The 17293-nt window shown below is 48.2% G+C and overlaps 2 non-coding genes across 2 annotated transcripts; one reads left to right on the forward strand and one right to left on the reverse strand.

Annotated features, from left to right (window-relative positions):
• Positions 1-682: 682 nt before the first annotated feature.
• TRNAP-CGG lies at positions 683-754 on the forward strand. The gene has a single exon. It is a non-coding gene; the product is annotated as a tRNA-Pro (tRNA).
• Positions 755-1133: 379 nt separating this feature from the next.
• Positions 1134-1205, reverse strand: TRNAP-AGG. Its single transcript has one exon. It is a non-coding gene; the product is annotated as a tRNA-Pro (tRNA).
• Positions 1206-17293: the final 16088 nt, after the last annotated feature.

Consider the following 17293-nt stretch of genomic DNA (forward strand, 5'->3'; position numbering starts at 1 on the left):
GAGCGCATGGGGGACAACGCGGGATCCAAACGAGCAGCGTGCCGAGGGCTCAGAGACCAAAGGCAATGCTTGCGGCTCCCGTGGGCCCCTCTCTCGCCCACGGGTCACCCTGGGAGTCCCCGGGGATCCCTGCGTGTCCCTGGGTGTCCCTGTGGGACCGCCCGCCCCGCCAGGGGGCGCAGCGCACAGCGCGGGCCGGGATAAACCAACGCCGCTGAGGGTGCGTGTCCTATTCCCCCCCCCTTTCCCATCCCCTGGGAATGAGCTCGCCCGGCTTCGAGCGCCACCGGCCGTGGAGTAGGAATGGGAATGGGAAGGCGGGGAGGGGGGGGGTCGCTCCTGCGCGCCTGGGACGAGCGCGGGAGCGGGGTCTGCGCAAGGGAAGAGAGACGGGCGGCGCGGGGGCCGCCGCACCCCCCGCGGGACTCGGAGTCAGCGCTGCCAAGCGGGGTCGAAGGGTCGAGGGAAGGGCGATGCCACGGGTTACCCTGGAGAGGGAGGGAAGGGGGAAAGGGGATCAGTTATGGAGAGGAGCGATGTGTTCCGGAGCGGCGGGCAAAGCCACTGCGGGTGCGGTGGTGGCGGGGAAGGACAGACCCACAAAGGCGCTGACGAGGGCTGCCGGGGCGGGAAGGAGGCGGGAAGGCAGTGAACTGCTGAGGCGGGAAAGCACTGTCAGAGCGGCTCGTTGGTCTAGGGGTATGATTCTCGCTTCGGGTGCGAGAGGTCCCGGGTTCAAATCCCGGACGAGCCCGCTGGGAAGGGGGCGCTCCGCGCTTCCTGTTTTGCCGCCGCGGTGCCCTCCTGGAGCGCTTTTGCGCCTCGGGCCCGCCCGCAGCGCGGGGAAGGCGCGGGAGCGGGGCCGGGAGCGGCGGAACGGCGAGGAGCGACCCCCGGGGCCTGCGGGGTGGGAAAGGTGAGGGGGAAGGCGGGGAAGATTCGGCGTAGCGGCGCCCGGTGCGAGGCGAAGAGGAGCGGCCTCTCCCCGGTGAGTTGTTAACGCTTTTCTTTACGCTAAAAAGGAGCGGGTGTGTCTCGTTGTCCCTTCGCCGCTGCCCGAGGAGCGCGGGAGAGAACGCGGGGTCGCATCGCTGAGCGGAGAAAGGAGGAAAAAAAAGAAGAAAAAAAAAAGCGGGCTCGTCCGGGATTTGAACCCGGGACCTCTCGCACCCTAAGCGAGAATCATACCCCTAGACCAACGAGCCGCCGTGATTGGAGCATCCTCTCCATTTCACAGGAACACTCCGGTGCTGCCGCCAGCTCCTCATCGGGGCAGATCCCGGGCGCGCCGCCCGTCCCGCTTTTCCCGGTGCTCCGGGTTCCTGCCGGGCACTGCGGCAGCCCCTTTGCCCGTGGGTGCGAGAGCTGCCCGTACGTGGCGAGCGTTGGACCGCGGCAGCCGGACCACAAACCCCAGATGAAAAAAGGGAAATTCGTGGTTCTTTTCCATAATTCCAGACTGTGCGACGGCCAGGCAGTGGCGACGGTACTTCCCGACCTTACAGGTGAAGATTTTACGCAGACCTGTTTAAACAGAGTCTTCTTACAGCACCGGTGCTGGTCGGTGCTACCTTGGCTCATCTCCCTTCGGTAACTAATTTTGCTTATATTCCAAGAAGCTGGGGGGAAGGTAGGTGGCAGAGATGGGGAAAAGAATTGCTTTAATTTCATGGGCTTTTTTTATCAAGGTTATCAAGAATACTCATGGCTCAAATTGTTCCTTAGCTTCAGTTCAGCACTGGAATAGCTCATCATTCGCATCCCTTTCCATCCTAAGTTTTCCTCAGAACACTTACCCTTGCATAGTGGGTGATCCAAGACATTTTTCTTAATCAAATTGTGGAAGAGAAGACTGAGAGTGGATCTCATCAATGAATGAAAATTTCTCAAAGATGGGTGTCAAGAGGGTGGTGCCAGACTGATTTCAGTGATGCCAACAGGACAAGGAGTAATGACCATAAACTAAAACACAAAAAGTTCAACCTCAACATGAGGGAGAACTTCTTTCCATGGAGGGTGGCAGAACGCTGGAACAGGTTGGCCAGGGAGGTCATGGAGTCTCCCTCTGTGGAGACATTCCAAACCCACCTGGATATGTTTCTGTGTAACCCGCTCCAGGTCACCCCGCCTGGGCAGAGGGGTTGGACTGGGTGATCTCCACAGGTCCCTTCCAACCCTGAGAATTCTGTGACTCTGTGAAAAATAGTTACCAAACTCTCCAAGGACCACGTGCAATTACTGTGCTGCTGCCAGCTCTGAGTTTTGAAAGAACCACTGCATTTCTGTTTAACCAGAGTAAACATGAATGTGGCGTTATCTGCTAGACACAGCTCCTCCCAATTTGCAGAAGAAAAAGCAGTGTTGTAATAGACACTCAGTACTTTCTTGTACAAATAGAGCCTGCTTTTTTTCTTTCTCTCTCATGTTCTTCTCTTACTCATTCAAAATGAGCCTGTTGGTTGGGATATTTTTTGCAGGAATGCACATCTTTGTACGCTAAGCAGTGTCTACTTTACAATTCTTCTAGGAGATACAAGCTAAATAGAAAACAACCAAAACCATTAAAATATAAAATCAGTTTGAATATATTTGCTTCTCTTCCTAGAAGATATTACTTTTTTTTTTCACACCATAATCCTGCTTACTCTCTCTGTCAAGCTACTAAGGACGTCTCCAAAACAGTAGGATAACAAAGATCTGAATTTCTAACACGAACAGCAGCCATGAAAAAAATTATTTAACCTCTTTCCCAGTGACACACACTGGTTTCAGTCTTCCTTCCGTGATAAGCAGAAGAAAAAAAAAAGAGACCAAAAAAAAAAAAAGACACAAAAATGTTTTTCCTCAACGCTGATGTACTGTGTGTGAGAAAGCTCAAAAACCAGTTGGGCAACTTGACAGCAGCCTGCCAGGTGGCTGCCGTGATCTGAGCAGTCCTGCTCTGTCACTGCTGCTTCCCTGACCTGAGAGGGAATGGATTCAGCATGAAGAGAAGAAACAACTCCCCTGGTCTCCATATGCGGGCAGAAAAAAGATGAGTTTGTTGCCAGCTGAGCTGAATTTCTAAGAAATTCAAATAAATACTGGTATTATCACTAGACGGGGTAGAGTTGCATAGCTAGAAGGGAAAACGACAGCAGCAACTACACCTACATTTGGGTGTATTTTAGCTTCTCAGGGATCTGGGTGCTGAGGTGAGTTAGGGAATTGTGTGGTACATTTAACAGGTTACTCTGAGAAGTGTTCCCAGTTCTTTATGTCATAACCTTAATAGTAGCATCTCGTAGCATAAAAATGCAATATATGTTCCTCAGGACAAATTAAGTTGTTCCTGGACCCCGTTTCCTCTCTGGAGATAGCAGAAGAGAATAATTTGATCATATCTATTTGGATAAAGAATGTTCTGCTGTAAGCAGACCAGATACTATCCCAGATGTTTTCTGGATGGAACAGCTGTGTTACTACACCAAAAACGGGGCTGTACCTGTGACAGTGTGATCTCAGCTCTGTCGGGGAAGGGAGGGTGTAGGAGTCCTCTGGTAAGGGACACGTGTGGCCAAATCAGGCTTATTAGTACATAAAAAGGGAATGTGTAAGCTCTGTGGAGGACAGTAAATTAGAGAATAAGAAAAAGGCAACATTTAAAAAAAAAACACTTTTGGTTTATCATCTTGCAAAAATGCCTAGACAGGTGAGGCTGCATATAGGTTTCTGCTCCATTTGAAAAGCAGGGATGTTGGTGAGTTGGATAAAGGGAAGTCAGAGGGACTAAGTGAGGTACCAACCAAAGAAGGTGGTAATTCCCCGTGATACAAAGAGTTGCCTGTGTTGTTGATATTTGTTCCCAATCACTGCCCTGGATTTCTGGTAGCCTGGGTTTCTAGAGAACGTGTACAACAGTTAGCTGAGAAACATGCTCCAAAGCTTCCCCTTAGGGTGTAAATAATGAATGCATAAGCTGTTACATTTTAAATCCCATCAGCACTGTAACCTGGCATCTTGCATCACAGCTGGAAAAAAATAATCTGCCTGTGTTTTTGCAGGAGCTTGCTTTGTTATGGCCCTCCTCAACATGGCACACGGGAGCGGGGCTTTCCTGTGGCTTCTTCCCTGTGCAGATGTGATGAGGTGGCCAGAGAGCAGCAGAGAAACTGGTGGCACAGGTCCTGGGAGAGGACCAGCGTCCTTGGAGCACTGGGCAGGAGCAGAGCACACCACAGGCTTCTGAAGTCTCATGGATGCAGTGAGCAATAGCCTTGTGATATGACTCAGCTTGTGCAACTTGTTTAAAATACACGGCTTAGGAAAAGACGAAACACTTAAAAAGAGGTTCCCAAAAGTGAGGGGGAAGAAGGAGGGATGAAAGTGTGGTCTCAGGGGGCGTGTAGCAGCAGGGAGTCCAGTCAGCAAGCTGAGGGAAATTCCAAGCAGGTATTTTAAGGTGAAAGGCAAAGGTGGTTATGTGATTGGCGTAGCAGGAGAACTTCTGAAGGAGCCTGCACTTACAGGCAGCACACGCCAAAACAGGCTCTCTGAGCTGACAGGGAAAAACAAGCAGGATCTCGGTGGAGGCAGGGGAACCACCGCTGTCCGTGCTCAGAGCTTGCAGCAGCGCTCTCCTGTTTCCCTTGGGATGAGCACTTGCTGACTGTCACCGTAACATGCACCTGGGGGAACTCAAGGCTCGCCCATGCCCGGAGAGGCCGGGGCACTAAAGGAGTGCTGCGGGAGCACACTCTGTGGAAGTGTCTCTTTGGAAAACTGGGCTGAGCGATGCACAGCAGGAGCCTCGCACAGCTGAGAGTGTCTGGGACACCACGCTGTGGTGTGATCAAAGCGCTGTGGTCCCTGCGGGCCACAGCCACCCCACAGCTCCCGTGGGGGTTTTGACCAAGGGATGCACAACTCCATTGGCGTGACTGGCAGTTATTTCCAGACGGATTTAATGCCAGCTTGGATGGTCGGTACAGTGCCTGCAGAGGCACTGGGATAAGCTTGGGGCAAGCAGGTTATCTCTTGGGCAGCACCAGAGCCTGAGGCTATGGTGCTATGACAAGCGGCTGAGGGAGCTGGGGGTGTTTATCCTGGAGGAGGATCAGGGGAGACCTTATCACTCTCTACAATTCCCTTAAAGGAGGTTGTAGCCAGGTGGGGGTCGGGCTCAGCTCCCAGGGAACAAGTGACATGGCCTCAGGCTGTGCCAGGGGAGGTTTGGGTTGGACATTAGGAAGAATTTCTTCACAGGAAGGGTGATCAGATTGGAAAAGGCTGCCCAGGGTGGTGGTGGAGTCACCGTCCCTGGAGGTGTTTAAGGAAAAGACTGGACGTGGCACTGAGTGCCATGGTCTGGTTGAGACGGTGGTGTTCGGTCACAGGTTGGACTCGGTGATCTCAGAGTTCCTTTCCAACCTGACTGACGCAGTGATCCAGCGATCCCCGGGATTCACCCACCAGCCGCGGGATCGGTGCCTCAGCCCCCGGGCACGGCGCCCCTCAACTCCGCCCGCCGGCCGCGGGGGGGCGCTAACGCCGCGCCCAGCTGGGGGGGCGGGACAACACGTTCCCCGCGCGCATAGGTCACCAGAGCTTGACTGATGCCTCTCTTGCCCAATCGCCGCGGGGAAGCGGGGCGGGGCGGGGGTGTGTGTGTGACTGACAGCGGCGGCGGCCTATGGGCGGGCGGGGCAGGGGGCGGGGGGCGGGTCCGCGGGCGGCCGGGGGCGGACAATGGGGGCGCCGCGGGGAGGAGGCGGCGGTGGCGGCTGGAAGATGGCGGCGGGCGGAGGCTCCGCGGGCCGGCCCGGCGCGGCGTGGGTGCTCATCGCCGCCGCCCTCGCCGCCGGTGAGTCAGGGACGGGGGGCCGCCGGGGCGTCCCGGAGTGTCGCTACCGGGGCGGAGGGCGGCTCCGCGGGCAGGGCACGGCGCTGCCTGCCCGGCTCGGAGCCGGGTTCGCGGCAGGCGAGGCCGCCCGCCCTCACCGCGGGAAGGGTCGGGGTGTGAGGATGAGCCCCGGGCACGGCGGGGGTGCGCGGCGGCCCCATGTCAGCGCTGGTTTCGCCGAATCCCGGGATCGCTGAGGCTGGAAAAGAGCTCCGGGATCACCGGGTCCGACCTGCGAGCTCACCCCGCCATGGGGTGTGAGCTCCGGGTGCGCGGGTCGCCTTTGTTGGGGAGAGGCACAGCGGGAATGGGGACGCCGGCGTGGTGGTGAATGACTCGGAAAAGGAGGTTTGGTTCGGTCACGGGTGAAGTATTTGGGTGGAGGGGGAATTGTGTCAGGCAGATGATGCGGCTGTGACTCGTGCAGGAGGAGGGAGAGTCGGTGCAGAACCACAGGATCACAGACTGGGTCGGGCTGGAAGGGACCGCGGCGGGTCACCTGGTCCAGCCTCCCTGCTCCAGCAGGGTCATCCCGGAGCACATGGCACAGGATTTCGTCCAGACGGTTCTGGAGTATCTCCAGGGAGGCCGTACAAGGCCATGGAGCAGTGGAGATGGCAGGGATAATGCTTAACTCTTCCATGGCTCATGTTCTCCGAGGGCAAGGAGTTCCACGCCGGCTCAGTGTGTGTGGATGCTGGGCATGGATATTGATGGAATATCCAATATGTACATATTCAGGATGTCCAGTGATGGGTATTTTTGGTTGGCAATACTTGCTTAGAGGGTAAAACTTTGGCAAGTATTTCTGTAGGAATTGGTAAAGAAGCCTGATGCCTCCTCAGTTCACATGCTTGGAAAACTGTAAAACTGTAAGCCCATCTGGAAGGAGGTTTAATAAGAAACTGTGCTGAGCGGTAAGAAGCTTAAAACTTATTTCATAGAATCATGGAATGGTTTGGGTTGGAAGGGACCTTAAAGATTGTCCAGTTCCAACTCCCCTGCCATGGGCAGGGACACCTCCCACTATCCCAGGTTGCTCAGATCTCCATCCAACCTGGCCTTGAACACTGCCAGGGATGGGGCATCCACAGCCTCCCAGGCAACCTGTTCCAGTGCCTCACCACCCTCACCACAGCAAAGGGCTTCCTCCTAATATCTAATTCCGATTATTATTCCAATTCCTAAATCTATTTTCAAACAGCATTGTGCGGATTTGTTTAAGGTTATTGCATTTTCCAATAAACATAAGTAGAGATTGCTAAGGCTTGCTATATGCCTTCAGAGACAGCCTTGATATTTAGATTTAAATAGGTAGGTATGATATATGCATAGCTTACAGTAAGACTAAGTTCTTTGGAAATAAATATGGAGACAGGAGAAGAAAGAAGCATATTTCCCCTGACCACAACAAAAGGTACAGTAATGCTGCAGTAACAGCTACAGTAGCTGGGAATAGTAGATCATTGTACAAAGTCTGAGGTATGTAACCAAATACAGTGCCTTAAAACCAAGCAAAGCTACAAGATACTCTTTTGAAAGAGGCTCCCTAGGGTGGAGTCTTGCTAAAAAGTGAGGCTGCAATTTAAAGGAATAAACCAGTGGGTGTTAAAGTCACTGTATTGTCTGTGTTGAACTGTGTTTCTGTTCCCATTCCTACAACTGTTGATTTTGTTTTTAACTCCAGATCAGAAGCTATGCCCATGTTGGCTTCTTCTGTCCATGCTTATACTGCACATCCTTAATCCTCCTGTCTGCTTTGAAAAGCAAGGTTTACATCTTTGCAGACAACAGGGTTTTAAGCTTATTTTCCTGTGTGTTCCTGCATGGTTGTGTTAGGAGTTCATCTTGTTTTCTTATGGTCAGTCATCTGAAAACTCAATTATTCCATTCCCTTTTAAGAATGAAGGATCATTGTCAAAGGTGCTGTCTGTGATTCTGTGGACATTTGTAGCATAAGTAGTTAATCTAGGTATAATCTCTTCTGTGCATGGGTGAGCCTTGAACAATCAGTCAAGACTATCAAGACAGTGGATTATTTTGCAATCCTGCATTTATAAGCCATGTGAGTATCACTTTAAGTGGTATCCTGTCTGTGTCTGACATGAGGGTGCTGCCTGATTGCTTCTGAAAGTCTCAAAGAGTATCTAGACATTACTGGAAAGAAGAATAATGATACTTTTACTATTCTTTTTGATACTAACAAAGCCTGGGGTTTTTTTGATTTATTTTCTCCTGGTATCCCTTTAATACACACTCATATAAATGCACATGGGCACATACACAGGGGTCAGTAACAAGCAGAGAGGTGTTGACATGTTAAATTTTAGCTCAAGTGCCTGCTACTGCTTTGAGGTCCCCTGCCCATCTCAGTTGCTGCTTGAAATGTTTTCTGAAAATAACAGTGTAAGTCAGGGGTTGCAATGCTCGCTTCGTGTTTGTGCCAGGTTTAGTCAGAATTACTGTATTCACCCCATCAGAAGCTGTTAGTTCTTCTAAGCTGAGCCCACTGATCCTGCAGGTAGGAAAACTTCCTTGCCTGTAGAGCTCAGCAGGGAAGAGGTGGATAAACTCTTCTCTCTGCTGGTCGGGTTGAGCCTGATGCTCAGCTCGCCTCGTGTGCTGCAGCAAGAAGTTCTTGAATGTGTTGAAAGGTCTTTGCCTCAATATTGTGGTGGTAAAATGTCTTGTTTCTTCTTGCCCCCAGCCACCCAACATCCTCAGCCTCTCTGCACAGCACCTGGTAACTCTTTTACTTGTTATCTGAATTGCAATCGATCGTGTTGAGCAACACAATCCGTTTGTGGACTTACCTTGTGCTGACTGATAATAGATGGTGAATGTCCCATGTCCCATACAGAGCACCTGCAGCCAGGATGGATGACCAAAAAAACCCATGAAATCTAGTTTTACAAGGCAGATGTCATGTGCTGTTTGTCTTGAAAGATTTTAATCTGAGTAGTTTCTAAAGAATTATTGTTTTGATACAGAAGTGCCCTATAGGTCATCTATCTATGGACCCCTAGTGGGAGTTCTCCAGGTGTGATGTGATGTGGTTTATTCGTGTGTGGCTCTTTCTACAATCTACATGTAATTAACTGGTAAATTAACAAAATAAACAGCCTTGTATGCAAAAAAGTTTTTGGTTTTTTTTAGCTGTTGTATGCTAACTCAGGATATCCTAGGAATACATCAGATAGCTGGAAGGTCTGGGTATGAAAACGTTTACATCCTTATGGCATGTGTCCTTTTTTTGTGTGTGTGGTTTGTTTATCTTGGTTACTTTGCTGACCTGGGCTAGTGGAACCCCTCAAGCAGTGATTAACACAATAGAGAAAATGGGCATATCTTGTGTACCGAGAAGCTGTGGCAGGAGACGACAGGCTGTTCTGAATTGGTTCTTCTGCAAGCAGAAGAGGCTTGTGGAACTAACTGCAGTGATTTACTGTTATCTCTTTTCAGCAGTCATTTAGAAGAGCAAGTGTTTACTCAGACTAGGGCTTAGCAGTAAGCTGCACCCACAGCACAAAGGATATGCAAATGCATCTTAAGGCAGGGTTGAAATCAGTATTTTTTGCTATCTGAGCAGGTGGAAAGATGACCCTTCAGTCAGGTGATTTCACTGATTTATTTATTTTTTTCTCCCCCATCTCTTTTATCTTTAAAGTGGCAGGGTCATTCTGTTACTTGTCCTGAATGACATTTTTTTTTCTAATTTGTTTATTTCAAGTAAATGTATTGATACCTTTTTGGCTGGGATAGAGTTAATTTTCTTCATAGTAGCTTGTATGGTGCTACGTTTCTGATTTGTGATTAGAAGAGCCTTGATAACAGTGTTTTAAGTTGGTTACTTGTTTTACATTGGCTTACACAGCCCCAGGGCCTTTCCTGTTTGTCACCCTTCCCCTACAGTGAGTGGGCTGGGGGTGCATGAGGGTTTGGGAGGGGGCACAGCCAGGCATGACCACGGGACATCATGCTCAGCAATAAAAGCTGGGGAAAGAAGGAGGAAGGGGAGCTATTTGGAGTTACGGCATTTGCCTTCCCAAGTCTCTGTTACACCTGATGGAGTCCAGCTTTCCTGGAGATGGCTGAACACATGGGAAGCAGTGGGTGATGGCTTGTGCATTCCCTGTTAAGGTGTCCTTATCTCCCACGGGTTCTTTCACTATTGCGCTTCAATTCTCTCCCCTGTCACCCTGTGGGGAGGGAGCAAGTGGCTGTGTGGGGCTGAGCTTCCTGACGGGGTTATCCCACAATCCTTCCCTTTTGCTGCTGTGCCTTTCACTTCTTCTATTTTTTATTTAGCTGTTGAGTTGGCACTTTCCAGTTGGTGCTGCTGCTCGGTCTTGGCTTAAAGTGTGTAAGGAACAGGAAGGCTGGTGGTTCTCGTGAACTCTCTTTCTCCCAACCCTGCCGAAAAAGATGCTTTGTAGAACACTGGCATGCTTTATGTGCATGATGTTACGGGACATTAAGGGAACTTGGCCTGAAACATTGGTTTCACCCTACCTTCAGTGTTTAAAATCAGATTGAGATTCTGATCCTTAAGGGAAGGTTAAACTCTGGGCAGCGTGGCTGTTGTGGCATTTTCACTTTGTGAGATGGAGGTAAATCAGGGCAGGTAGGTGAAATGGCCCATGTTGGTGTTTTTAGTTGGCTGGAAGCCACCTGTTATTCAGTAACTTGTTTTTGTGAAGATGGTGAACAAGGTTTCCTCTTGGTAATAAAGGCACTGCTCTAATCCAAGGGATGGCTCTAGAAATGAGCCACCTCTAAACTAGGGAAGTGATGTAGAGGATGCTACAAGGGAGGCCATAAATCCTTCTCAAAAGAGAAGCATTCCTGAGAAGAATGAGCTGAAGCAGCTCCTACTCGGTGCTTCCTAACCCTGCTCAGTTGTTGTGCAAACATGGTGTACAGTGGCCTGGGCTGGGTGTTGGTCTGGTCTAAAAGAACACAATGGAAAAAGGGCTGTTTTGAACACGGGTTAGTTCCTGATCAGGTCCACCTCACTATGTGTGCATGTGAGCTATTTAAATTGGCACCACCACTGACAAATTCTTGTGAAACAATGCTTTGAAATACATAGCATGGGCTTTTCCTTTTGGTTTTGTGGTTGTGCTGCTGCAGGTTAGAGCTAGTTATGAGTTTCCTCAGCAAAGAAGTTGGCAAGTGAGTGCAAGACTGCTGGGAGCGAGGTGCCAGAGTTGGCTGCAGGCGTTCATGGATCAGTAAGGAATCTGGCCCTCCGAGGGCTTTGGATTTGCTTGAGCTGCTGAAGTATTGGCTGTGTGAATGCCCTATTAGCTGAGGAGGGTGATCACCTGGATGACTTAATTTGATCCATCTCTAGCTCCTGCTCTGCTAAGTGATGGGATTTTGTTTAACAGGTTTTAATCGAGTCACTCTGTACACAGGAGAAAACCCGTGTTCACCTTCCAGGCTGGAAATACCAATACTTGGCAAGAGTTGGACATGATGCTGGTTCAGGAATGATGAGTGGTAATGAAATGCTGCTAATACCTTAGACATTTCAAAGTGTGTCTTCTGCAAATGTTTCTTGATGTGTAAAGATATGTTGTCACTGAATTGGTTACAGCTTTGTGGATTGATTATTGTAAGAGGGGAAAAAAAGGGCAAATTCTTGATGTCTGTTTGTTATGTAGCCTTTTGCACTGTATCTCCTTGTGAAATTTGCATATCTGCATCCTAAATTCTGCTGCCTAGTTTGTTTTGGAAATTGGTGGCTTCCACGCTGCTAATGATAGATTTTGTCAAAAAGATGCTGCATGCCATCAGCAGTTGGCAACATGATTGGTATTTTTAACACAGTTTCACTTGAAATAGTATTAATAACAAAAAAAATATATAAGTTAAAAGCCTAGAGGGAAGCTTTTGTTCCAGCCATTGACAGGTCCATTTCTACTGTCCACTCCCTGGGGTTCGGGCTTTGTTTTTGTTTGGTTGTGCTTTTTTGTGTCTACACTACTGATCCTTACCACTCTCATTTCTTTAGTAGTTGTTGTGACAGTTTTAGTGGATTGCTCTAGTAATTTTAGGAAATGTCTGTGATGGTGGGATGCTTTTTTCACTCTCTCTGCCATGTGTTGAGTACGTCTACCCAGCTTCTTGCAGTTCTTTAGTCAAGCAAGCTTCATGATACCCTATTTGTGGGAAAAACCTAGTGTGTTTCAAGGAGACTCTTTTAAGATGTACTCCTTATCTTCTTGTCTGTGTAGCCCTTCTGTAACCTTCATTCCCGTTTTCTGGGATCTTTCCTTGTGCCCAGGAAGTAATGTGCTGTGTTTGTTAGTATTGCGAGATTAGAGGCAGAGCAGCTGCCATCACCTGTTCCGGTTACCCTTTGCACTTTGAACGGCTTTGCTTGACTTGCCCCGTTGTGTTTTCCAGTCTTTTGGTTTGGTTTTGTCAACAAGAACTGCTTACTTGAATGTGAACACTTGTAAACTTACTTGGTCATGGATGGAAAAGCACTTAAGGGCTGTTGAACAGAAAAATGAGATGTGTGCTTTGGAAAGTACCTGAGATGTTGATGGGTATCCCATAGGCAGGGAAGTATTGCTTTGTGATCCCCAGGGAAAAGTTCCCAGAACAAGGCTAGACGTTACTTGCCTCAAGCTAAACAAGCATCTGCCCAAACCTGACATATAACTGATCCCGCAGTTGGAACATGAAGCTGTGCACATATAATGCTTACCTGTTCATAGATCTCAGCACCTTTACAAGCATCTCAGTTTTATGAGATGAGAGAGTGATGCAGCAGTGAAATTATTTCCTCAGGATCAAACAAATCTGTGGCCTGGCTGGCAAGGGAGCTCAGGCATTCTTTGCTGTTCCTCACGCTTGTTCTTAGTTTCTGGTTAAAGCATGGCTTTGAAAGTAAAGCTCAGCAGAGGTTCTTCTGCTGCCCCTTGGCAGAACAGTGAGCAGCTCTGTATTATTTGGAGGAGACCACTGGAAAAACTAACTCTGCAGTGTGGGAACAGAAAGTGGTACCCAGGTTTGGTGACTCTGAAGACTTGTCTTTAGGTTTAGGTCAAAGTAGGTGCACAGAGGTGTGCAGGGCTGAGATACATGGATGTTACTGGCTGCTTTGGCAGCTTTGCCACAGCCTGATTAAGGCTTCTCAATGAAGCTGTTTTCCTTTCACTTGCAGTGACAAAATGCTATTTTTTCCCTCATGATTGAGTCAGGCAGAGCTCAGCTGAATGCGCAAAGCGGCCAAGAGAAAGTGATGTTGTGTTAGCAGATGCTCTTCTGAGCTTGTCTGAGCTTGGGGGTTGAACATTCCCGGCAGCAAGGCACCAGGAGGTGGTAGGTGTTCATGGTATAGGTGTCAGCAGCTTTTCTCTCTGTTTCCTGGAGCTGCAGGGTGCTGCAGGACTGGCTGTGTTGCTGCAGACAGGAAGCTCTTTCCTTCAGCAGCCTGAGTTACTTGACGAGATCGGCAACCTGGGGAGCTGTTGTGGCAGCAGCAAAAGGCTGTTCCGGTGAATTGGCGTTTGAGAGCGAAACTAAACTCTTCCTTTGAGGCAGTGGAATTCAGTTTTAGTTGCTTTGAAACTTAGATGTTAAGGTTGGTTGGTATGACTTTGTCTAGTCATCATTTCTGTAGCTGATGCTGGTTTGTGTCCTGTGTAAATGTGTGGAATGTAGACATCAAGGTCTTGGTGGGCAGGGGGGCTGCAGGGACAGCCTCCATGAGGAGAGGCTGGGGCTGCCTTGTGCCTGACACATCCAATTCTCTGTCTGAAAACGTTTTAAAAAATCTTTTATGTTTCCCAGAGACCATGTTCCTGGTGGTTAATGTTCAGTTTAACAGCTTAAAAGCTTTATTGATTAGGTCTAGCTGAGAAACAGGAGGAACGTGTGTCAATCAGTATCTTCAAAGTTGCTTAAGAAAAATTTATGAGAAGCCAGTGGTTTACTAAAAAGGAAGAGGAACTATATGAAGACAAACCCAAGAAGCGTCAGCCATGGAAGCTCTGCAAACCCACGCCAGGGCACAGCTGAGCCCTGCAGCCAAGCTGGTGGCACTTCTGCAATAATGTTTGAGAAAGGACAAAGTACCTCAAAGCACCACATGGGCAGTGAGGAGCAAGGGGAGAAAAAGTGTCAGGAGCATCATTACAAACCTCAAGGTGAGAGAAAGAGGAGGGGAGAAGGTGCTTCAGGTGCTGGGTCCTGTAGGCCCTGGAAGATCTGTGAGACCACAGTGGATTAAGTATTCCACTGCAGCACGTGGAGAGGACTGAGGTGGAGCAGATATCCACACTGTGGCCCATGGATGACCCCAGGGTTTTCCTGAAGGACTTCAAGCTCATGGGAAGAATCCGTAATGGAGCAGGGAAAGGTGTGAGGAGCAAGGAACTGTTATGAACTGACCACAACCCTCCAACTACCTCTGCCTGCCTGGGAGTGGAAAGGATGTAGAGGAGTTGGAAATGAAGGAATTAAGTTGAACTGGGGGGGGAGAGTAAGGGAAACATATTTTAGTTTTTGTCTTCGTTTTACACCATCCAACTCTATTTTAATTGGCAATAAATTAAATTAATTTTCCCAAAGTCAGGTCTGTTTGGCCTGTGACAGTAATTGGTAGGTGATCTCCCTGTCCTTATCTCTACCCATGAGCATTTTCATCTTATTTTCTCCCCTTATCCTTTTTAAGAAGGGATAGTGAGAAAGTGGCTGAATGTGCATTTGACAGCTAGCCAAGGTCAGCCCACCACAATGACATGCAAGATCATGTATGTAGAGATATATATGTATATATTCATTTTTATATCTATACACTTAATAAGATTTCAGAGCAGATAACACCATGATGGATTTCTGGTGTGGAGGTGGTCAAACGTATGAGGCTCCTCAATACTTGTGTGTTGTCCTTACAAAGTACACCATGGTTTGCTCCTGGGTGGAATTGCAGGCACAGATTTCTCTTCTATGTTAAGGCTAAATGATGATAATGAATTCTTTGTATGGAAATTCTGTCCAACATCTGGATGCTTTAACAGATCTTGTGGAGTTTCAGAGGAACAATTTTGGCATGTCTACTCCTGTCTTTTGAGACATGAAAGCTAGAATTTCTACACCAGGTGTTTTATCCACAGTGAAGAAATGATGGCCTGTGGGGACATAAGTGCCTATAATTGCAGTAGGGGACTATAACTTCGTGCTGGATTTCTGAGATGTTTTGTGGGGTCCTGCAGCTGTTTTTCCACGCTGACTGTACAGGGAAACTGTGCTTTGCGGGAGAAAGAACTAAATGTCATGCCAGCGTAGTTGAGAGTTCTGTCAACAGTAGATCTTTCACAACACACTTGACATTAAGTAAAAGTATTTCTTAAGGAAAGCACTGTTTCACAAGTGTATATTGTTTTTGTGACTTATGACCCTTAGTCATTAGAAAACCCCACATCCTCCTTTCTGATGAAACTTCTGGGCTGATAGTGAACATATCGGTACACCGAATTTTCTGTCATTTTGTCAAGACTTTTAAATGTGAACTGCTCAGACCCTGTTGAATTAATGCATTCCTTTCCATTTTTCTGATCTGTGACTGTCATCAGCTTGTTACCTGTAACGGCCTGTCTGAATATTTTCAGCTTTCTTTCATCAGACATTTTGATTATTTCCTGATCTTTCATCCATAAGAGACTTCTTTTATATTGTATACATGACTGTATTACCAGGTGTCTTTAAGATAAATGAAACAAGTTGCTTGTGTTAATTAATAAACTGATGACTGGCCATTTCAAGAGGAGGGGAGTGTAGCACTTTTCTCTGCGTAGGACAGGAACTGTAGCAGCCATAAGCATCCAGTATTTAGGGATCTGATAAAAGTTTCTGCGTGGGCTGTGTTTGTGCTGGTGGAAATAAGATGCCTGTGCTTACAGCGTTGGCTGTTTGCATTCGTGGTTTGTTACGACTCCTAGCGATCAAGTTGAGTTGAATCCAGGGGAGTTGAGTTTATTTTGGAGTGTTCATAGCCCTAATTAATGGAATGTTTTCATTGGGTCCAAGACCTCAGTGGAGACTGTGGTCTACGAAGAAATTTTAATTAGGTGTGTGTTAATTTGAGCAGAACTTCGGTGTGTGGAAGGATTTCTTCATGACATGCTACCAAACCAAATGTTCAGTAAGCTTGACTGCTCTTAATCTCCCCGAAAGCTAGATGGTTAACCACAATTTGGTTAACTAACTAGATGCAAACTGTCGTGGTTGTGAATGCTTGTCTGCTATCAATTCTGAATGCCTTCATCTTCCCATACGTGGTAACCTGTGAAGGCTTCTTCCGCAGGGGTGATTTCAGAGCGGTGTATCGGTGACACTCTGAAGAGTACCAGCGATGGCACAGTGCCTGAGGGTTCTGAGCTGGGACAGGGCTGCATTCCCTGAAATGATGTAGCTTTGTCACCAGTTCTGTGTCACCTGGCAGACGTGCCGGTGGTATTACGAAGAAATCAAAGCTTGGCATCTTTAGATCTTCTTAAGCTCTTGGAGAGAGCTGCACCTTCAGAGTTAGGATGGTCTTGTTCCTTCACAGCAAGTAAGCTAAAACAGTATTAAGTCAGGAAAGCTGATTATTATGTGGTGATGCTGTGTAAGGAATATGTTGAGTACATCAGTAGTCACTTCATGGAAGGAAGCAGTGATCCTGCGCATGTCATGTCTTCCTCTTCTTAGGAGAAGAGGAACTGTCATCCTTGGAGCAGTTTGGTTACCAGGAGCTGCAGTATTTACTGGTCTTGCTGACCATCTCTCCAGAGCAAAAAGGACATCACAGTAGTGAAGGCCAAGGTACAAACAGGAGTTTTTAGACTGGTGTCAGCTGAACAGGTGGATAGAAACTCTGAGAGACTTGACCTGCGAAGAGTTCAGAGATGCCGAGCAGGTTTTGAGGTGGAGAGACACATGACAGGTCCATGGTGATAAAAGCAGTTGTGCAGGGCTCTGGAGGTAAAAGGGAGCTCTGTTTTAGTCCCATTTAGTCGTGAGCTGACAACTTAACATTGACAAAGATGTCAGACTGAGACTGTTCTTTGAACATAAGGAGGCAGATCCTAAGCAGAGATGCAGATCTGAGTAGTCAGTGCAGTGATGGGAGCTTGAACTTGTTTTGCAGATGAGATCCCTGAGACAAGATACCGAGGACAGAGAGACCTGAGAATAGAGAGCGTTGGTGAAGAACGAAGATCCATGATGGGAAAAATAAGAAAAGATTAGTAAGTAAGATTAGTAAGTGCAGTAAGAATCTGAGTGTCTTGTCCTATTTCAAAAGTAGGAGGATTGTCTGAAAAGGAGGATGCAGCTGGAGAGTTTTCATTGAAAACTCTGGTGAGAGTTCGTGTAGTCGGGGTAAAACTGCTCCAACAACACTAGAGATGA

Source organism: Neopelma chrysocephalum, unplaced genomic scaffold (genome assembly GCF_003984885.1).
Source record: "Neopelma chrysocephalum unplaced genomic scaffold, ASM398488v2 Primary Assembly neopelma1_87, whole genome shotgun sequence".
NCBI classification, from domain to species: domain Eukaryota; kingdom Metazoa; phylum Chordata; class Aves; order Passeriformes; family Pipridae; genus Neopelma; species Neopelma chrysocephalum.